The 23,233-nt window shown below is 46.5% G+C and overlaps 1 protein-coding gene across 1 annotated transcript in view; it reads right to left on the bottom strand.

Moving 5' to 3' along the window:
- The window catches only part of RFTN1 (raftlin, lipid raft linker 1), a 210,594-nt gene extending 188,816 nt beyond the window's left edge, over positions 1-21,778 (bottom strand). The window contains exon 1 of the mRNA XM_022561725.2: positions 21,511-21,778. The gene's annotated coding sequence lies outside the window, so the exon portion shown is untranslated. The remainder of the gene's footprint in view (positions 1-21,510) is intronic.
- Positions 21,779-23,233: the final 1,455 nt, after the last annotated feature.

Raw genomic sequence — 23,233 nt, forward strand, 5'->3', positions numbered from 1 at the left:
GAGCTTCCAGGGGATTAAAAACAATGAAAGTTCTCTGTTTATTTAGGCAGAATGACATTCATGAAACGACTTTTTATCCACTCCCCAGCCTTCAGAGGGAGATATTTTCCCTTTTGTGACTGAGCCTGGCTAAGTTCCCTCCTCTCTGGGGCACCGGTGCTGCCATCAGAACATATTTCACAAATATATTAACTGGTCAAGAATATCACAAACAGAAACGTGGTGGCCACTTCCTTTTTGAGATAAGAATTTCCGTTGGCTCAATCCATTCACAAGGTACCCAGCTTCCTACGGCAACTTGGCCAGCTCCAAAAAAACTAGATGAACCGTACAAAAGCAACGAGGCCGGGGAGGGAGGGAACAGGCTGACGAAGCGACAACCAGGCTATATTTGCAGTAATTTAAAAAAGTCTGCAAGGATGGATGAGAACAGGGAGGCTTACTTATGCCTTAATAAGAGAACATTAGTGTCCAAAGGGCCAGAGCAGACATGATTTATGTGCAATCTGCATGAACTGATTACTTGTAAAATACTCTGCAGTTCTGCAGATATAATAGCTGATATGCACAGAGGCTGCATATTTAACTGCTAAAAAGCAAACCGCCTGGCATCCGCTGGGGCAAAGCAGAAGCAGACAGGGAGGCCCCTAAGTACTGGGGAACAGGTAACCTAGTGAGATAAGTCCTATCACTGCCAGAACAGAACTGGAAATAACCCAAAGGCTTACCAGTCACTCACTCGTCTTCCTCCCTACAAAGGACTGAGCATTTGGGGACCTCCAAGAAAAAAAACCCTTCCTCAAAAATCTTCCCATTCTTGCTATCCTTTTAGGTAAATTCTAGCACTAGAGAGTCATTCCTTTGAGAACACCCTACCTCAGCATTGCCTTTGAAACCACAAATATCTCCCTGGGATGGGCAACAAACCAAGCTCCTGGTAGCCACTAACACTTTAGTATGATTTAATTTCTTCTCTCAAGGACAGCTTCCTGCACAGCATAAAAAAAGGAGAAGAGGATTATCAAGATGAGTAAGATAGTCTCAGACAAATTTGGGGTTGCAGGGAGGCATGTCAGGAAGTATTAGAAAAACTCCCAATTCATAACTTTGAATTTAAGGTTTTAATCAGACTATCCCAAACCTGAGGTCCAAGTTCACTCCAGAGGGCACTGGGCTTGTCTCACAGGACACAGTGAGACCCTGGGAAATCATCTATGTGATCAGACACTGTACCAGCCAGGTGCAAAACTGAAATATCAGTGAATCCTTGAGGTCTCACAGTTTAGGGCATACAACCCTGGTTAAGCAACTGCTTCTAAAGCACGGTTCTCTCTGGGAAGGGAATCATGGTGAAGCCGTTGCCAGTCACCAAAAGCTTAGTGTGACTTTGTTCCTCTTACTCGTTTGTGTTAGGGCCCTACCTTGCTTGCTACTGGCACATTTGCTTTCCTCCTAGTTCCTTCCTGCATTCTTCCACCAACCCCACCCCTGTCAAAACAGGAAAGACTTTTACATCACTCCAAAAACGTCTGTTACAGTCCCTACTATGCTCAAACAAGTCACAAAATCTAGCTTACGAAAAGAAGGAAAACTGGGGCTTCCCTGGTGGCGCAGTGGTTGAGAGTCTGCCTGCCGACGCAGGGGACACGGCAATACCTCGGGGCGGGATCGCTGGGTTACACGGTAAGTACAGGCTCCTGTTAATGAATAACACACTCAGGGTGGCCAGATGCTGACCCGCGAGAGGCACCGTGGAAGGTGAGACCCGCTGAGATTCCACGGATTTAGCTCGGCCACCCCTGCTCACCCTAGGGCATCAGCTCACTGGGAGGGAATCATGACCAGCAGTGCTATTCATGGCTATTTCTCCTTTCGTTATTGTCTGTTTTTGTAAAGGACACTTGCTAAAAATCACCTGTGTGTGATGGCATTTTTTCAGTACTTTCCTATGGTCCATCCAACCCCCACAGCTCTGCCCTTCCAAATTCCTATAGTCACTTCACATTGACACCTATGGAAACCAGGTTACTTGTTTTATGTGTGAGGTGATGGTTGGATCAGCTCTGATTATTTGACAGTCACACAGGGGGGTTTTTTCTTCTTTTTACGTCTTTATCTTCCCAAAAGACATCCCTGCACCCACGTGCATGGGTCTCTCTAGCATCAAGGCACCAAGAAAAACCATCCAAGGGGTCTTCACAGGTCTTTCCCCACTCCTATGGTGAGACAGTGGGAAAAGAGCCAAAGTATCCTTACAGTTCTTCAGCAGAAACTGGCTAAACATTATTAGGACTGGAGACAGACTGGGGAAGAAAATAAGGACATCACTGGGGGTTTCTGAGACCCACTACAAGGAGAGGTCATTTGCAAATGACCCGGAAGCAAAGATCCCTCAACTGGTGACACTCTGGAAAAATCAATTCTTTCTGAATCAAGCCTAGAAAGAGGTGTGTCTTTGGTATATGTGGGCCCAGTTTCATGCAGGAACTGTCAGCTCCATGAGGGAGAGAATTCAAGTTCCAAGTTCATGCGTTCATTCATCAAATGCACATTTATTATGGCCTCTTTTGAGTCACACCCTCAATTAGGAAATACAAAAATGGAAAGACCAGGTCCTACCCTCTAGGAGATCACAGGTGAAGAAGAAAGACAGTGAAGAAATACACGTGGTTCTCTGGTTGTTCTAGAAGTCTGGGCGGGGTGCAGGGCATTTGGAGAAAACCGCTGTGATATAAAACAGAGGGCACATCCCCATAGACTTGGTTCCAGAAAAAGCTGATCAGCCATGGGGCACGATGTTCTGTGTCATTTTAAATGTTGAAATGTTTGAATTTTTATTTTAAAGTAGTTCTAATTTGGTTTTGAAATACTTCCCCAGATGCACATAAAACACTGGAAAACCACTTCAAAAAGGATCACCTCCAGGCTTCCCTGGTGGCGCAGTGGTTGAGAGTCCGCCTGCCGATGCAGGGGACACAGGTTCGTGCCCCGGTCCAGGAAGATCCCACATGCCGCGGAGCAGCTGGGCCCGTGAGTCATGGCCGCTGAGCCTGCACGTCCGGAGCCTGTGCTCCGCAACAGGAGAGGCCACAACAGTGAGAGGCCTGTGTACCGCAAAAAAAAAAAAAAAAAAAGAAAGAAAGAAAGAAAAAGGATCACCTCCTTAAACAATTATTTTTCAGGTGGGGTTTAAAAACAATCCCTCAGTTTAAAGGTTTATTTTTACTATCAACTAGCATGCACACATTTAAATAATGGGGGCAATAAATGTAGTTATATTTTCAAATACAAATTACTTTCATTAAGAGTGAGCCCTCATTTACCACACTTGCTACTAATCTGAGGCAGACTGTAAAGCTAATTTTAACAACTGCCAACAGCTCATGACAAGCAACCAGAGATGGGGCAATTATACGCAATGATGCTGGATCAGCTGGCAAACTCATTCTTTATTTCTCCACTCAAATCCTATATTTAAAGACTCGAGTGTGTTTATTACATCATTCAGGCACCCAAAGTAGGAACTGATGATCCAAATTAAGAAGTTTTTACATGATAAGAACATCTCTCTCCACCCAGAAATGTAAATGAAAACTTGAAAATCCAATCAGCTGTACGGATGGTGTCAAATCTTGATATCCTACAAACTAAGACAGAAACCCAAGGATAACTAAAACTGACCCATTGAAAGTATTCCTGATTCAATGCCAAGGAAAAGAACAATCTGTATGAAACGGGGTTATATTATGGTGCTACTTTTTTTTAAGTGTCTATGTGTGTATCTGTATATGAAAATCCACGCATTTTTTTTAATTGGCAGGTTAAATAAAGATATTCACAGAACTTTCCTCTGGGTCATGAGGTGATGGGAGACATTCTCTTTATGGTTTTCTATATTTTCAAGTTTTCTGTGTTGCATATGCATTACGTTTCCTAGTTGAAGACAACAAGATGTATCACAGACAGCCTGCAAGATATCCCTCAATAATCCTCCCGTTCACCAGTGGTCCCCTCCTCTACTGAGCAGGGCTGACCTGTGTAGTCAGTAGGATATGTCCCTGGGGAAGCCCGCTGCCATATTGTAAGAACACTCTATTAACCCCGTGGAGAAGCCCCCAGGGCAGGGAACTAAGGCCTCCAACCAACAGCCACGATGAACTCAACACTCAAGTGGGAGCATCCCTCAGCTCCAGAACAGCCTTCAGCCTAGCCAGCATCTTGACCACAATCTCGTGAGAGACCCTGAGTCAGAACCACCCAGCTCAGCTGCTTCTGGATTTCTAACTCACAGAAGCCCTGTGAGATAATAAACATTCATTACTATTTTCAGTTGCCAAGTTTGGGGGTAATATGTTACACAGCAAGAGATAAGGCAATACGAGGGGTATTTACATTATCAAAGGAAAACACTCGGTGGAGACTGATCCAGACCACCCTTCTTTCTGCTCTCCCACTAGCCTCCATCACAACCACCCTTAAATAAAACAGCCTCCCCTCAGAAGAACTTGCTACTCAAAGTGTGGTCCTCAGACCAGGAGCAATGGCACTCCTGGGATCAGCCCACCCGGACCTACTTAATCAGAATCCACCTTTTCACACACGATTCATCAAAGTCTGAATCACAGTAAAGCTTGAGAAAGCCATGGCAGTGGTTCTCAATCTTGGCTGCACACTGGAATCACCTGGACAGCTGTTTTGATGTCCAGATGCCCAGGCATTTGGGGTGGGGCCCAAGCATCATTTTTAAGACACCCCCACAAGTGATTCTAACTGACATCCAGGATTGAGAATCAACACCCTCAGAGCAAACCCTGTCTTTTCCCACTCCTGACCCTCTCCAATCTCCTAACACCCAGGCCGCAGGGGCCCAGGGTCTCTCTTAGGCTGCTTAGCCAGGGCTGAGAACCACAGTCTAGAAGAACGTGGTCTTGCTAACCCCCTTGGTTCCACCCCTGCATCACCTGAATCTCGCTGGACCTCATACCCTCCCTTGCCAGGCTCTCTGTTGTCATCCCTAACACAAGTGCACCCCCAAATTTCTATCTCCAGCCTCCTTCTGCCTGTCTCTTCAAATTACTTTCACTACCAACCACCGCAAGCATATGGATAAGGATTAAAAAAATGAGACATCTCTGTACCCACTACCCTGAATCAACAAATGCTTATATTTTATTTGCTCACATCTTTTGTTTTTGTAGAAATACAACTTTTGGTGTGCAGCCCTCATTCCTGTCCCTTTGTCCCCTGTCTTTCTGTCCCTGGTCCTTATCCTGTACACACTACATATAATACCCAGAACAATACAGGGCAAAGGCTCTGACACTTTTCAGCTCATGGCACCCCCAGTGTCCCTATACGTTTGTTCACAGCACCCCCAGGCTAAAAGCAATACCCACAGCTCGATTTATTAAGTAGTCAGGTCCAAACAAATTGATAATTATGTATAAACAACTTAGCATCCTTTTGAAAGAACAGACTACACAAACTGAAAAAAAAATTTTTCCTGCATCCTTAAATTACCATAATTACTTACTACTGGGATGTGTGCATCCATTTGGCACCAGGAAACTTCTCAAACCTCAGAATCACACTGGACACCACCACCCTCATCTCCTGTTCAACAATGATCTTCTTAGCAACCACCCCAAATCCAGCTTTGCAAAGATATGACATCATCAAAAGGAAGTGGTGGCCTTTGATGTTGATCCTGTGAACTACCTCGGGCTAGTAATGAGGGTGGCATCCAACATGCAAGTACCACTTGCTGCGGTGCCTTGGGGTGCCTTAGTACAGAATTTGGGAACCTCCAATACAAGGAGGCACGTAGGCTCAAAAAAGTTCCATAACTGCATCATCTCCCCGTTAGCTGTCAGATTCACCTCCCAGCCTGACTGCTCTCCAACTCCAGCAGACACGCCCACGGACCGGTTCCAACATCTTCACCTGGAACTTTCCTGGCACTTCCGGATGAATATGCCCCAAAGAGAACACAACACCCTTCTCCAAAAGCCTGTTCTTCCTCCTGGGTTTCTTGTGTGTATGTGTGTCCTTATGTAGATATCTACAGAGAGAGAAGTTGGGGCAGATTTGTTTTAAAGGACTTGTCTTTGGACTTGGAGGCTGGCAAGTCCAAAATCTATAGCACAGGCCAGGAGGCCAAAGGCCCAGGGAAAACGTGATGGTGCGGAGCTGAGCCCCAGGCCCATCTGGAGGCAGAACTCCTTCCTCCTCAGGAGACCTCAGTCTTCTAAGTCCTCGGACTAGTTGGATGAGGTCCGCCCATATTAGGGAGGGTGATTCAAATGTTAATCACATCTTTAAAAATACCCCATGGCAACACCTAGACTGCTGTTTGACCAAAAACTGGGTACCCCCGTGGTAGCCAATGTGATACATAAAATTAACCATCACGCCCTCCTTCACTGAGCACTTAGTAGGTGCAAGGCACTGTTCCAAGTGCTGGGGATACCGAAGTGAAACAGAGACAAAGACCAAAACAAAACAAAACAAGAACAACCCCGCCCTCGTGGACCTTACTTTCAGGAGCAGACACATAAAAATAATGAATGGGGGGACCTTGAAGATGGCGGAAGAGTAAGACGCGGAGATCGCCTTCCTCCCCACGGATACACCAGAAATACATCTACACGTGGAACAACTCCTACAGAACACCTACTGAAGGCTGGCAGAAGACCTCAGACCTCCCAAAAGGCAAGACACTCCCCACGTACCTCGGTAGGGCAAAAGAAAAAAAGAAAAAACAGAGACAAAAGAATAAGGACGGCACCTGCACCAGTGGGAGGGAGCCGTGAAGGAGGAAAAGTTTCCACACACTAGGAAGCCCCTCCGCGGGCGGAGACTGCGGGAGGCGGAGGGGAGAGCTTCGGCACCGCGGAGTAGTGCACAGCGACGGGTGCGGAGGGCAAAGCGGGGAGATTTCCGCACAGAGGATAGGTGCCGACCGGCACTCACCAGCCCGAGAGGCTTGTCTGCTCACCCGCCGGGGCGGGCGGGGCTGCGAGCTGAGGCTCGGGTTTCGGTTTTGGACGGAGCGCAGGGAGAGGACTGGGGTTGGCGGCTTGAACATAGCCTGAAGGCACCACGACTAGCCGGGAGGGAGTTCGGAGAAAAGCCTGCACCTGCCGAAGAGGCAAGAGACTTTTTCTTCCCTCTTTGTTTCCTGGTGCGCGAGGAGAGAGGTTTAAGAGCGCTGCTTAAAGGAACTCCAGAGACGGGCGCGAGCCGCGGCTAAAAGCGCGAACCCCAGAGACGGGCGGGAGACGCTAAGGCTGCTGCTGCCGCCACCAAGGGGCCTGTGTGCGAGCACAGGTCACTCTCCACACCCCTCTTCCGCGGAGCCTGTGCAGCCCGCCACTGCCAGGTTCCCGGGATCCAGAGTCAACTTCCCCGGGAGAACGCACGGCGGGCCTCAGGCTGGTGCAACGTCACGCTGCCTCTGACGCCGCAGGCCCGCCCCGCACGCAGTGCCCTTCCCTCCCCCCACCCCCACCCCCGGCCTGAGTGAGCCGGAGCCCCCGAATCAGCGGCTCCTTTAACCCCGTCCCGTCGGAGCAAAAAACAGACGCCCTCCAGCGACCTACACGCAGAGGCAGGGCCAAATCCAAAGCTGAGCTCCTGTGAGCTGTGAGAACAAAGAAGAGAAAGGGAAATCTCTCCCAGCAGCCTCAGAAGCAGCGCATTAAAGCTCCACAATCAACTTGATATACCCTGCATCTGTGGAATACCTGAATAGACAAGGAATGATCCCAAATTGAAGAGGTGGAATTTAGGAGCGAGATCTATGATTTTTTTCCCTTTTCCTCTTTTTGTGAATGGGTACGTGTGTGCTTCTGTGTGAGATCTTGTCTGTATAGTCTTGCTTCCACCATTTGTCCTAGGGCTCTATCCGTCCATGGTTTTTCTTTTATAATTTTTTTCTTAATAATTAATTTTAATTGTAATAACTTTATTATACTTTACCTTCGTTCTTTCTTTCTTTCTTTCCTTCCTTCCTTCCCTCCTTTAGACAACGAATCACCCCAAATTGAGGAGGTGGTCTCTGAGAGCAAGATTTATGATTTTTCCCCCTTTACCTCTTTTTGTGAAGGTGTATGTGTATGCTTCTGTGTAAGATTTTCTCTGTATAGCTTTGCTTCCAACATTTGTCCTAAGGTTCTATCTGTCCCTTTTTTTTTTCTAAATATTTTTTAATTCAATAACTATATTATACTTTATTTTATTTTTACTGTATCTTCTTTCTTTCTTTTTTCCTTCTTTCCCTCCTTCCTTCCTTCCTTCCTTCCTCCCTCCCTCCCTCCCTCCCTCCTTTCTTTCCTTCTTTGCTTCTTTCTTCCTTCCTTCCTTTCCTCCTTTCCTTCTTTCTTTCCTCATACTTCTACTAATTCTCTCTACTTTTTCTCCCTTTTATTCTGAGCCGTGTGGATGAAAGGCTCTTGGTGCTCCAGCCAGGAGTCAGGGCTCTGCCTCTGAGGTAGGAGAGCCAATTTCAGGACACTGGTCAACAAGAGACCTCCCAGCTCCACATAATATTAAACGGCGGAAATCTCCCAGAGACCTCCATCTTAACACCAGCACCCAGCTTCACTCAACGACCAGCAAGCCACAGTGCTGGACAACCTATGCCAAACAACTAGCAAAACAGGAACACAACCCCACCCACTAGCAGAGAGGCTGCCTAAAATCATAATAAGGCCACAGACACCCCAAAACACACCACCAGACGTGAACCTGCCCACTAGAGAGACAAGATCCAGCCTCATCCACCACAGCACAGGCACTAGTCCCCTCCACCAGGAAGCCTACACAACCCACTGAAACAACCTTAGCCACTGGAGACAGACATCAAAAACAACGGGAACTACGAACGTGCAGCCTGCAAAAAGGAGACCACAAACACAGTAAGATAAGCAAAATGAGAAGACAGAAAAACACACAGCAGATGAAGGAGCAAGATAAAAATGCACCAGACCTAACAAATGAAGAGGAAATAGGCAGTCTACCTGAAAAAGAGTTCAGAATAATGATAGTAAGGATGATCCGAAATCTTGGAAGTAGAATGGACAAAATGCAAGAAACAGTTAACAAGGACCTAGAAGAAATAAAGATGAAACAAGCAACGATGAACAACGCAATATATGAAATTAAAAGTACTCTAGATGGGATCAATAGCAGAATAACTGAGGCAGAAGAACGGATAAGTGACCTGGAAGATAAAATAGTGGAAATAACTACTGCAGAGCAGAATAAAGAAAAAAGAATGAAAAGAACTGAGGACAGTCTCAGAGACCTCTGGGACAACATTAAACGCACCAACATTCAAATTATAGGGGTTCCAGAAGAAGAAGAGAAAAAGAAAGGGACTGAGAAAATATTTGAAGAGATTATAGTTGAAAACTTCCCTAATATGGGAAAGGAAATAGTTAATCAAGTCCAGGAAGCACAGAGAGTCCCATACAGGATAAATACAAGAAATACGCCAAGACACATATTAATCAAACTGTCAAAAATTAAATACAAAGAAAGCATATTAAAAGCAGCAAGGGAAAAACAACAAATAACACACAAGGGAATCCCCATAAGGTTAACAGCTGATCTCTCACTGGAAACCCTACAAGCCAGAAGGGAGTGGCAGGACATACTGAAAGTGATGAAGGAGAAAAACCTGCAACCAAGACTACTCCACCCAGCAAGGATCTCATTCAGATTTGATGGAGAAATTAAAACCTTTACAGACAAGCAAAAGCTGAGAGAGTTCAGCACCACCAAACCAGCTTTACAACAAATGCTAAAGGAACTTCTCTAGACAAGAAACACAAGAGAAGGAAAAGACCTACAATAACGAACCCAAAACAATATAGAAAATGGGAATAGGAACATACATATCGATAATTACCTTAAATGTAAATGGACTAAATGCTCCCACCAAAAGACACAGATTGGCTGAATGGATACAAAAACAAGACCCTTATATATGCTGTCTACAAGAGACCCACTTCAGACCTAGAGACACATACAGACTGAAAATAAAGGGATGGAAAAAGATATTCCATGCAAATGGAAACCAAAAGAAAGCTGGAGTAGCAATTCTCATATCAGACAAAATAGACTTTAAAATAAGGACTATTACAAGAGACAAAGAAAGACACTACATAATGATCAAGGGATCGATCCAAGAAGAAGATATAACAATTGTAAATATTTATGCACCCAACATAGGAGCACCTCAATACATAAGGCAAATACTAACAGCCATAAAAGGGGAGATCGACAGTAACACATTCATAGTAGGGGACTTTAACACCCCACTTCCACCCATGGACAGATCATCCAAAATGAAAATAAATAAGGAAACACAAGCTTTAAATGATACATTAAACAAGATGGACTTAATTGATATTTATAGGACACTCCATCCAAAAACAACAGAATACACATTTTTCTCAAGTGCTCATGGAACATTCTCCAGGATAGATCATATCTTGGGTCACAAATCAAGCCTTGGTAAATTTAAGAAAATTGAAATTGTATCAGGTATCTTTTCCGACCACAACGCCATGAGACTAGATATCAATTACAGGAAAAGATCTGTAAAAAATACAAACACACGGAGGCTAAACAATACACTACTTAATAATGAAGTGATCACTGAAGAAATCAAAGAGGAAATAAAAAAATACCTAGAAACAAATGACAATGGAGACACAACGACCCAAAACCTATGGGATGCAGCAAAAGCAGTTCTAAGGGGGAAGTTTATAGCAATACAAGCCCACCTTAAGAAGCAGGAAACATCTCGAATAAACAACCTAACCTTGCACCTCAAGCAATTAGACAAAGAAGAACAAAAAAACCCCAAAGCTAGCAGAAGGAAAGAAATCATAAAAATCAGATCAGAAATAAATGAAAAAGAAATGAAGGAAACGATAGCAAAGATCAATAAAACTAAAAGCTGGTTCTTTGAGAAGATAAACAAAATTGATAAACCACTAGCCAGAATCATCAAGAAAAAAAGGGAGAAGACTCAAATCAATAGAATTAGAAATGAAAAAGGAGAAGTAACAACTGACACTGCAGAAATAGAAAAAATCATGAGAGATTACTACAAGCAACTCTATGCCAATAAAATGGACAATCTGGAAGAAATGGACAAATTCTTAGAAATGCACAACCTGCCAAGACTGAACCAGGAAGAAATAGAAAATATGAACAGACCAATCACAAGCACTGAAATTGAAACTGTGATTAAAAATCTTCCAACAAACAAAAGCCCAGGACCAGATGGCTTCACAGGTGAATTCTATCAAACGTTTAGAGAAGAGCTAACACCTATCCTTCTCGAACTCTTCCAAAATATAGCAGAGGGAGGAACACTCCCAAATTCCTTCTACGAGGCCACCATCACCTTGATACCAAAACCAGACAAGGATGTCACAAAGAAAGAAAACTACAGGCCAATATCACTGATGAACATAGATGCAAAAATCCTCAACAAAATACTAGCAAACAGAATCCAACACCACATTAAAAGGATCATACACCATGATCAAGTGGGGTTTATTCCAGGAATGCAAGGATTCTTCAATGTACGCAAATCTATCAATGTGATAAACCATATTAACAAATTGAAGGAGAAAAACCATATGATCATCTCCATAGATGCAGAGAAAGCTTTCGACAAAATTCAACACCCATTTATGATAAAAACCCTGCAGAAAGTAGGCACAGAGGGAACTTTCCTCAACATAATAAAGGCCATATATGACAAGCCCACAGCAAACATCATCCTCAATGGTGAAAAACTGAAAGCATTTCCACTAAGATCAGGAACAAGACAAGGTTGCCCACTCTCACCACTCTTATTCAACATAGTTTTGGAAGTTTTAGCCACAGCAATCAGAGAAGAAAAGGAAATAAAAGGAATCCAAATCGGAAAAGAAGAAGTAAAACTGTCACTGTTTGCAGATGACATGATACTATACATAGAGAATCCTAAAGATGCTACCAGAAAACTACTAGAGCTAATCAATGAATTTGGTAAAGTAGCAGGATACAAAATTAATGCACAGAAATCTCTGGCATTCCTATATACTAATGATGAAAAATCTGAAAGTGAAATCAAGAAAACACTCCCATTTACCATTGCAACAAAAAGAATAAAATATCTAGGAATAAACCTACCTAAGGAGATGAAAGACCTGTATGCAGAAAATTATAAGACACTGATGAAAGAAATTAAAGATGATACAAATAGATGGAGAGATATACCATGTTCTTGGATGGGAAGAATCAACATTGTGAAAATGATTCTACTACCCAAAGCAATCTACAGATTCAATGCAATCCCTATCAAACTACCACTGGCATTTTTCACAGAACTAGAACAAAAAAGTTCGCAATTTGTATGGAAACACAAAAGACCCCGAATAGCCAAAGCAATCTTGAGAACGAAAAAAGGAGCTGGAGGAATCAGGCTCCGTGACTTCAGACTATACTACAAAGCTACAGTAATCAAGACAGTATGGTACTGGCACAAAAACAGAAAGATAGATCAATGGAACAGGATAGAAAGCCCAGAGATAAACCCACGCACATATGGTCACCTTATCTTTGATAAAGGTGGCAGGAATGTACAGTGGAGAAAGGACAGCCTCTTCAATAAATGGTGCTGGGAAAACTGGACAGGTACATTTAAAAGTATGAGATTAGATCACTCCCTAACACCATACACAAAAGTAAGCTCAAAATGGATTAAAGACCTAAATGTAAGGCCAGAAACTATCAAACTCTTAGAGGAAAACATAGGCAGAATACTCTATGACATAAATCACAGCAAGATCCTTTCTGACCCACCTCCTAGAGTAATGGAAATAAAAACAAAAATAAACAAATGGGACCTAATGAAACTTCAAAGCTTTTGCACAGCAAAGGAAACCATAATCAAGACCAAAAGACAACCCTCAGAATGGGAGAAAATATTTGCCAATGAAGCAACTGACAAAGGATTAATCTCCAAAATTTACAAGCAGCTCATGCAGCTCAATAACAAAAAGCAAACAACCCAATCCAAAAATGGGCAGAAGACCTAAACAGACATTTCTCCAAAGAAGATATACAGAATGCCAACAAACACATGAAAGAATGCTGAACATCATTAATCATTAGAGAAATGCAAGTCAAAACTACAATGAGATATCATCTCACAGCAGTCAGAATGGCCATCATCAAAAAATCTAGAAACAATAAATGCTGGAGAGGGTGTGGAGAAAAGGGAACACTCTTGCACTGCTGGTGGGAATGTGAATTGGTTCAGCCACTATGGAGAACAGTATGGAGGTTCCTTAAAAAACTACAAATAGAATTACCATATGACCCAGCAATCCCACTACTGGGCATATACCCTGAGAAAACCAAAATTCAAAAAGAGTCATGTACCAAAATGTTCATTGCAGCTCTATTTACAATAGCCCGGAGATGGAAACAACCTAAGCGCCCATCATCGGATGAATGGATAAAGAAGATGTGGCACATATATACAATGGAATATTAGTCAGCCTTAAAAAGAAATGAAATTGAGCTATTTGTAATGAGGTGGATAGACCTAGAGTCTGTCATACAGAGTGAAGTAAGTCAGAAAGAAAAAGACAAATACCGTATGCTAACACATATATATGGAATTTAAGGGAAAAAAATGTCATGAAGAACCTAGGGGTAAGACAGGAATAAAGACGCAGACCTACTGGAGAACGGACTTGAGGATATGGGGAGGGGGAAGGGTGAGCTTTGACAGGGCGAGAGAGAGTCATGGACATATACACACTAACAAACGTAGTAAGGTAGATAGCTAGGGGGAAGCAGCCGCAAGGCACAGGGATATTAGCTCGGTGCTTTGTGACAGCCTGGAGGGGTGGGATAGGGAGAGTGGGAGGGAGGGAGACGCAAGAGGGAAGACATATGGGAACATATGTATATGTATAACTGATTCACTTTGTTATAAAGCAGAAACTAACACACCATTGTAAAGCAATTATACCCCAGTAAAGATGTTTAAAAAAAATAATAATAATGAATGAAGTTCAAGTTTAAAAGTATGTCACATAGGGCTTCCCTGGTGGCGCAGTGGTTGGGAGTCCGCCTGCCGATGCGGGGGACGCGGGTTCGTGCCCCGGTCCAGGAGGATCCCACATGCCGCGGAGCGGCTGGGCCCATGAGCCATGGCCGCTGGGCCTGCACGTCCGGAGCCTGTGCAACGGGAGAGGCCACAACAGTGAGAGGCCCGCATACCGCAAAAAAAAAAAAAAAAAAAAAAAAAGTATGTCACATAAAGACAAGTAAGGCAGAGAGGGGCATTAGCAAGTACAGGGGAGGGCACAATTTAAAAAAAAACAGCGTGATCAGGGAAGGCCTCCCGCAGAAGGTGACAGGGCGAGCGCTGGGATGAGGGAGCAGGTGGCCACGAGTGCAAACAGGCCGGGAGGTCCTGGACCTGCCCGGGGAGGTGGGGTAGCCTGGGCGGCCGTGGTCAGGACGCTGGTTTTGTCCCCAGTGAGATGGGAGACCTCAGAGGGTTTCGAGCCCCGAGGGAGACACGATCACTCTGACCCTGGGAACAGGGAGACCAGGTGGTGATGAGGTGTGAGCAGAGGTCAAATTCTGGATACGTTTTGATGGTAGGAAGTGAGATTTCTTAGTGGTTTGGAGACAGGGCATGAGAAAAAGAGGGCATCCGAGAGCCCTCTCAGGTTTGTGGCCTGAGCACCTGTAAAGCTGCAGTGACCACCTCCCAAGACAGGCACGCCATGAAAGGAGCAGTTGGGCCAGAGCAGACCGGAGTTTGTCCTGGATGCGTTAACTCCAACCAAGGGGAGGTGGGGTGGGCAGCCGGATGGACCAGTCCACAGCTCAAGGGAGAGAGCTCTGGAGCTTTGGGTACCACCCCATCTTCCCATGGGACAGCAAACTCCTCGAAGGCAGTTACATCTTCCTCCTCAACAACAACTACCCCAATGCCCTGCCCCAAGAGATGCACAGTTAACACCTACTCCGTCAACAGACTTCCGGAGAAGGAAAGGTGCCTATTATCCGGAAAAGGATGGGAAGGGCCTTTGGAATATTTGCCTGTTGCTCTCAAGTTCGCCTTTTTAAAAGCACAGCACAGGGGCTGGTGACGCTCTGGAGCCAGAGTGCCTGGTTAAAGTTCGAGGGTCCCTACTTCCTAGCCGAGTGACGTCAAGGGAGCCACTTAACCTCAGGGTTCTCAACTATAAAATCGGGATGACCGCAGAATCCACTTGCAGGGTGAGGACTAAATAAGTTAATTTAACAGGGCTTAGAAGAGCTCAGGCACCTAGAAATGTCTGTCTAAATGTTAACCATTATTAGTACTATTACTAGTACTACTTGTTATCCATGACAAAGATCCCTGTTAACCTGCCATAATTACACCACACCGAAAGGGTGCTTATAAAGTGTCCCAAGACACTGGAAAAATCCCCAAAGACCTCTCCAAATTAAAGAAGTGTTTAAATGAACAGTCCGATTTCTTGTACTCTGCATTTCCAAAATCTTGTAATACACGATATGGTCACGTTCCATTAACCAGAGTCTGTGATTAACCTAATCTCTTCTCATCTGACTTTAATGGATAAGGTCTATTACAAAAATTTCTCCAAATCTGAGTAATTTGGGAGTTATTCCATAAAACTTGAAGGTTCCTCAGAAGTATTTCCTCGGGGTGAAATACTAATCTGGGACTTCCAACACACAAACACACACACACACAACACAAACACACACACACACGAAAGCTGATAATCCTTTGCAAAGAATAAATGCTGACCATCCAGGGGCTCTGCCTATGGAACAACACAATGGGACAGTTTCGTTTTAAAAGCCAAAGAACGCTGGCTTCCTGGTTGAAAAAGTGTGGAAACATCCAATACAGCTTCATAAAGTAGCACGAGAGTTGGTGAGCATCAAACAAGCTGAGCAAACATAGCTGATGTTGACTTCCCAGCTCTGGGGGCTCTGGGTTCCCCACTGACCCCCGTGGACTGGCGCCCCTCTCCTTTGAACCGAGCCTGAGTAGTGGACACCCCCTAAAGGGGACGTCCCTCCGTCACCATCCTGCACCATCAGACACAACGCTGCGGCCCCTCCGCTGCTCCCGACACCACAGGGGCAGGCCCGACCCAGGAAAACCCCCTAACGAAGCCCCCAGGTACCCCAAAGGATGCCTGCTCCACCTCAGTCTTAGCAGGTAGCCATCACACATAGAATGTGACCTGATTTTCTAGCTCTTTGGTTCTGGCCCCGCTGAGAGCGCTTTTTCTTCCTGAATTCAGCCCAGGTAGGGAGTAAGTCGCACAAATGCATATTTAAAAGCTGAACTGAATTCTTTGGAGAGCAAGGAAATTAACAGGGCCTCAAGCAGTGGCCATCGCTTGCCCGCTGTACCGATCTTTTCAGAGAACGCATCTTGGTAAAATACACAACGATAATAACGAGAGCCCCTTTGGGGGCCCAAGAGAAAAGGGAAACTCAAATTTATGTCAAAAACTGAATGTGAATGGGAGGAAGGATCACACACACACACAAACCTTTTTATAAACATAAAAGAAATGTCTGGCTAAATTTATCTCTTTGTCGGTGAAAAACAGCCTAAGCTTTAGCCAAGAGTGTGGCCAATTCTTAAACTGAAGGACAAAAGAGAAATGCTTAGTATAGAGTAGCCCCATCAAACAGAACTTTCAACGAGGATGAAAATACATCTGCTCTGTCCAATTTGCTCGCCAATAACCACATGTGGCTCTAGGGCTCTTGAAAGGTGGCCGGTGAGACTGGAACTGCATTTTAAATTTTATTTCCTTTTAATTCATTGACATTTAAATGTAAATAGCCACATGTAGCCAGTGGCTACTGTAGTGGACAGCTCAGCCACAAGTGAGCTGACAGACAGACACTCAAACCAAACAGCTGGCAACGTCTTTCTTTCCCTACGATAAAATTACAATCATCACAACCAATAATATCTTAAATTGTCACCAAAATTAGCACCTCTACCCAGGCTCCAGGTGCCCCAAATCTCAGAAAGCCTGAAACAAAAAGAAAAAGGCAAAAGACTTAAGAAAGGGATTCCAGTGTGTCATTTGTTCCAACTTCCATCCCCCATCCAGCTTACATTTCTCTTCTACGACGGCTTCGTGTATTTGGAAATCTGTGCTTGCAGATGGAATCTGCATTTGCGAAACCAGAAGGTCACAGCCTCTTCCCTTAATGTCCAGGAAACATGAAAATGTGAACTTGGGGCAAGTTCCCTAACTCCCTAAGCTTCAGTTTCCTCAAGGCCAAAGTGCAGATAATAATAGTATTTGCCTCTCACGAGGATTAGATTCAGAGCACGCACGTAACGAGCCTAACCGTGGCTGGCAAAGAATGGGCGCCTGGCAAGGGGTGGCTATAATGATAATTTTGTCAACAGCGATAGTAAAATATGTAATAAAATAAAAACGGTGCTACTAGAATGGAAGTTTACAGTTGGCAAAGTTTTCCTAACACTCTGAACCTGTTTCACGGGCTATAGTAAAGTGGCCTCTAATAAAATACATCTTGGGGTCCTGACATCTGGGACAACCTCCAGACAGGCAGTCACCCAGATGGGTACCATGAGAATTATTCTGTGCCTCTACCCTGCGGCAGGCAATGTACTAGGCTGGCGGATGAAGGGAACAGTCCCCTAACATAGGCCAATGTCTTAAGACTCTGTACCACTTGTCAGCTGACCTCAATGAGACACCTCGGCAAGATGTCAAAGCTTCATCCTGGGTCTCACATAAGCAGGAGGCTCCATTCCTACTTCCTATATCAGCCAAGACCAGGTTTGGCTACAGGCCCACAGACGGGGACGAAGGTGCAAGGGGACCTGAGAGGGAACGGCCCATTTTCTCAGCCAGGACAATAAGAGGGGTGTTGACAGGCCATGTTTCTCACTGACAGGCCACATCACTTTAACAGGAAAGCTGTTCTCGCAGCCTTCAAAAAGCCAAATCTGACCTGTCTCACAAAGCAAACACAACCGCTTTCAACAGCCAGCTGCCTCAGCCGGTGAAATCCAACGGGAATCTCCACCAGATTCACAGCAACCAGACCACTATGCCAGAAATCCCCCAGGAGTTTCGAAGCAGAAGTTTAGTGGAATTCTTTGGGGTTTGGGGTTTATTTTTCTTTATATAGAAAGCAGTCGATCTTCTTTCACAACCAAGGGGACGTTCCCCTATGGAATTCCCTTCTCTGAAGATCTCTAAAAATAAAATATTTGTCTGACTGTCTGCAATAATTTAAGAATAAACCCATTTACTGGCAGAGTCAGGGATTTCTCTCAGCTCCTCCAGCTATGAACAACATGGTCCAGACTGTCTCAGATGTTCCAATTGCTGGCTCCCTCGGGCCCCAGGAGAACACTGGTCTACCACGGTCTTGACTTTGGGCTAGGAAGATGAGTTGTTGCATCTGGAATCTCACATTTGTATTCTTTGCTGGCGGGAGTGTAAAATGGTATAACCATGTTGGGAGAAGGTCGGGCAGCCTCTTATAAGGTTCACATACATCTCTTTTATGACCCAGCAATCCCACTCCATTTACCCACAAGACATGACAACGTATGTCCCTAGGAAGACTTGTATACAAATATTCACAGCAGCTCCATTCACAATACCCCCCAAACCTGGAAATAACTCATGTGTCCATCAACAGGGGAATACATAAACAAACTGCATTATAAATAGATACCAGACTATAACTCAGCAATAAAAAAGACCGAATTACTGGTACATAAAACATGGGTGAACCTCAAAAACATGCTGACTGAAAGAAGCTTTACACAATACTGTAAAGTGGAATAAATACTGTAAGTGGAATTCCACTTACATGAAGTTCAGGACCAGGCTAAACTAACTTTGAGTGACAAACAAAGGGTGAGGGCAGGGACTGACTGGGAATGGGGATGAAGGAACTTTCTGGGGGTGATGGCAACATTACTTGATAGAGATGAGGGTTACACAGGTGTAGGCGTCTGTCGAAACATTATGCAAATGTTACCCTCAAGGTCTGTGCATTTCACTATAAGGAGATTTGTATGTATGTAAAAATTCACCATATGTATAAATTTTACCTTAAGAAAATCATGAACATATATTGAACTCTAAATAATGAAATGTGTGCTGAAACGTTTAGACGTGACCTGTACCAATGTCTGTCATTTAATTTAAAATGCATAAAACAATAAGTTGCTGATGGATGGATAGAAGGATGACTAGATGGACGGATATGTAATACAGCCAATATTGTAAAATTATAGACTCTAGATACGGGTATTTGGGTGGTCACTGTTCTTGCAACTTTTCTATATATTTTTTTTTCTTTTTTTTTTCAGTACGCAGGCCTCTCACTGTTGTGGCCTCTCCCTCCGGATGCACAGGCTCAGCGGCCATGGCTCACGGGCCCAGCTGCTCCGCGGCATGTGGGATCTTCCCAGACCGGGGCACGAACCCGTGTGCCCTGCATCGGCAGGCGGACTCTCAACCACTGCGCCACCAGGGAAGCCCCAACTTTTCTATATTTTTTAAAAGGAGGTGGGTGGGGTAAAGAGTCACAGGGCCCTCTCCCTAGCCTACCAACTTAGAAATTTAGCAAGACACCCATGCCCACCAAGCCATGGGCCCACATAATTTCGATTCTGCTGAAAAGTTAAGACTGGAAGAACACAAGTAGCTTTACAGGAACTCACATCACTCATGCCAAAGATTTTCTGCCTGTTTCCCTACAGACAAAGCAATTATTTGAATGGAGGCCAAAAATTCCTGCTCAAGAGGGATAAAAAGAACTCACTGACTCGTATTCCCAATTAATTCTCTTTCAGTTCCTGCACCAAATCTATTAGCTAACGGTACAACACCTCTCTTCCATTTGTCCCACGTCCATGCAGCCAAAAGACAAACAAAGAAAAAGCGACCCAGCGACTTGCTATACAAATGCAGCCAGAGGGGTGTCCTCACAGCTGTCAGGCCAGAAACCCCACTTAAGGCAAAAGAGGATGCAGAGCTCCCTCTGAGGTTAAAGTGATTTCACTGAGGTTAGCACGCACACGCACCAAAGAGCCCCAAACAGCTTGTTGCTTAACCCCTCTGTGGGGTTTGGTGACATCTGGGGTCACTTGAACTTGGTAGGGAATTCAGCTGTTCAGAGGTACAAATTAGGAATCCCTGTGGCCGGGGACACGTGGGGTGCAGAGCAAGCCCTACGCATGGGGCCAGAGGTGGCTCACATTACACCTGCCTTCCTTCCTGGCAGGGCCTCACTTATCCTGAGATGACACACGATGGCAGGGGTTGGAAGACGCCTCGCCTGACTGCGCCCACCATCTGAAAACAGCTGTACCGATTACAAGAAGGAAACCAGGTTGCTGGAGACCAGGGCAGTCACTCAAACATAGGAACTGGTGCCAGACTTTTTTTTTTTTTTTAATACTTTTTTGTTCTTAAACCCCCTAACAAACTCACTGACACCACCCAGCGTCCCTGGGGACCACCCACAACGAGACAGGGCAGCCAGGTGCAAGCACCAGGGAGGCAGGGCGCCTGGGTTACTGCACCTTGGCCTCCACGCGGTTCTCGCTGCCAAAGACAGCGGCAGTCTAGGTGAAGGGCATGAGCCCTGGCGCAGGAGGGGGGTGTGCATGCCTGACAACGGGGCTTCCTGAAATAAACGCCGCCACCACCACCCCCTCACCCAGGTCCATCCTGGCGTCCCTTGGGCCTAGGAAAATGGTGAGGACGAGGGAAGAAACCCCCTTTACAGAAGGGGAGATGCCCGTTTCCAGTGACGGGGACTTCCCGCGCCCCAAGGCTCTGAGCCTCCCTTGGCGGCGCTTCCTCTGAACGCGCGGCACGTCTGCTCCCGCCCGTCCAACACCGCTGCCCCGGGAACAAACGCACCTCCCGGGGCGCACGCAGGGCAGCGGGAGCCGCCTCCACCCCAGCCCACCCCGGCCTCGCGCCCTCCTGAACCTGGATTCCTGGGCCAGCTCCCGCCTGATCTTTGCCGAGGACCCCCTGCAGCAGTGTCCTACACCCACCTGTAGCCTCGAAGCTTCCCCTCTGCTTCCTTCCTAGGCGCCCGGAGCATGCGGAGCCCACGACCCTCAACAGACTGCTCTGGGGTGCCTCTCCCCATGGCTAGCCAGGGATGTTTTTGTTTTTTTTTCCCAAAAAAAAGTTGGCCCAAGACCGCTGCGTCCCATGGATCCTGTCCCCGACCCCATCCAATCCGGGCCGGGGTGCAGGGGACGGGGATGGCCCTCTGGCAGCCCCAGCGCCTGGGAAGCACGCCCAGCCTCGGCAACCTGCAGGGAGGCGCCCCGCCAGGCTCCCACTGCCCGCCGGGTTCCCGCCCCGCCTGCGCCCGCCTCCATCCCGAATCCTTCAGGCGCCCACCTACCGTTCTGGACTAAGCCGAGGAGAAGGCGCGGGCGCGAGCTCCCGGAGAGAGCGTGTTCCGTCCCGGGAGGAAAGTTTGTGCCATATAGAGGAGGCGGCGCGGGGAAGGCGTGGGCGCCAGGGGGTGGGGACGGGGCAGGCGGTGCGGCGTGCTCGTGTGTCCGCCCCTCCTGCGATCCGTGCGTCTGTCCCTCAGCGGAGCCCGCGGCCGCCGCGCTCCCGCTCGCTAAGCCCTGAGCCCGGCGCGCTCCGGCTCCAGCCCCGACGCGCCCCCGTCGCCGCCGCGCGTCCGCCGGCTACACTTCCTCTTCCTCTGAACTCATGTGCAAAATATGCTGCGCTGCGTCTTCGGGGGAGCCGCCGCGGGAGCAGCTGGCCCGCCCCGCGCCCCCTCCGCGCCCCGCGCCCCGCGCCGCCGCCTGCAGGCGGCCGGCAACCTGCGCGCTGCCCACGGCTTCCCCCCAGCCAGTGACCCTCGCCGCTCCACGGCGCAGAGGTCCGTGGCTCCCCCGCCCACCCTCTCGACCCCTTGTAACCAAGGTTGCGTGCGTCAGGAGCGCGCGTGGGGGACTTGGAGCCCTCAAAATTTGGACTTGGGTGCTGGAGGGCGACTGCCACTAAGGCGCTGATGGCTGGAAGTGGGCGGGGAAGGACCAGTAACAGTGGACCATTCCTCCTCCCCATTCCACAGGTGGGGCCATCCCCAGGCTCTACGTTATTGCTTGGGAGTCAGTGCTTAAGGAGCGGGACAATGCCACAGTCCTCATGCTACACCCTAGCCCACCTACTTCAGGCGCCCAGAAGGTTTGAGAAGATCTGGGGAACCATCTTGGCCTGCAGCTTTAGGCCGGCCAAGGAGACAATTCTATAAATGAAAAGCCAAGCCAGGGCTTTGTTAGTGACGGGAAAATAGGAGGCAGTGAGCCCATTGTAAAAGTCTTTCTTCCTGGAGCTTTTTAAACAAAGCACAATCACAGTGTAAGGGTTAATAGCGGGAACCCTAGAGCCAAATCATCAGGGTGGGCCTCAGGCCCTCATCCATATCTACCTTCTGTGTGATTTCGGTAAGTGACTTAACGGCTCTGTTCCTATTTCCTTCTCTGTTAAGTAGCACTTTTTTCCGGTGGGTTTTATAAGTAAAGTGTTTAGGAAAGCACTCTATAACTTAGCTATTATCCGGTTGTTGTTGATATTATTATTATCGTTACTATTATTATTAGGGGACTGCAGTAAGACAACTGACATAATCTAATTATCTACATTTTCTGGCTGGCCAAAGAGGGGGCCTTAAGCATTAGAGCCCACAGGACGGAGGGCTGGTGTAGGCCCCAGCAGTGTTTTAATGATGTCCTTCCGGTACTAATAACCGCCCCCAGGGGGTAAGGAGGCACTAGTTTGTTTGCAGGAATTCCTGTAACCACAGTTTCTCAGAGATTTTCTTCCTTGTTTGCTTGTTCCGTAGCCATCCCAGTTCTGTGTTCCTCCCCCCTCCCCCCACTACCATTTTGTTTTTGTTTTGTTTTTGCCCCTTTCCCTTTCCACCCCACCACTGGCTGGTATCACTCACCACCACCGCCTGCAATCTCCCCCACTCTCTCCTCTGCTTGGCTTGCCATCTGGGAGAAAATAACAAGATCAGGTGGCAGCCCAAGTCCAGATGCAAACAGTATTATGTGGAGACAAGGGGGGGGGCAGGGGGGGGCCCAGTGATGGCTTTGAACACC

This window comes from Delphinapterus leucas, chromosome 4, assembly GCF_059928025.1.
Source record: "Delphinapterus leucas isolate spDelLeu-1000000601 "Yukka" chromosome 4, BTC_Dleu_Yukka2, whole genome shotgun sequence".
Taxonomy (NCBI): Eukaryota; Metazoa; Chordata; class Mammalia; order Artiodactyla; family Monodontidae; genus Delphinapterus; species Delphinapterus leucas.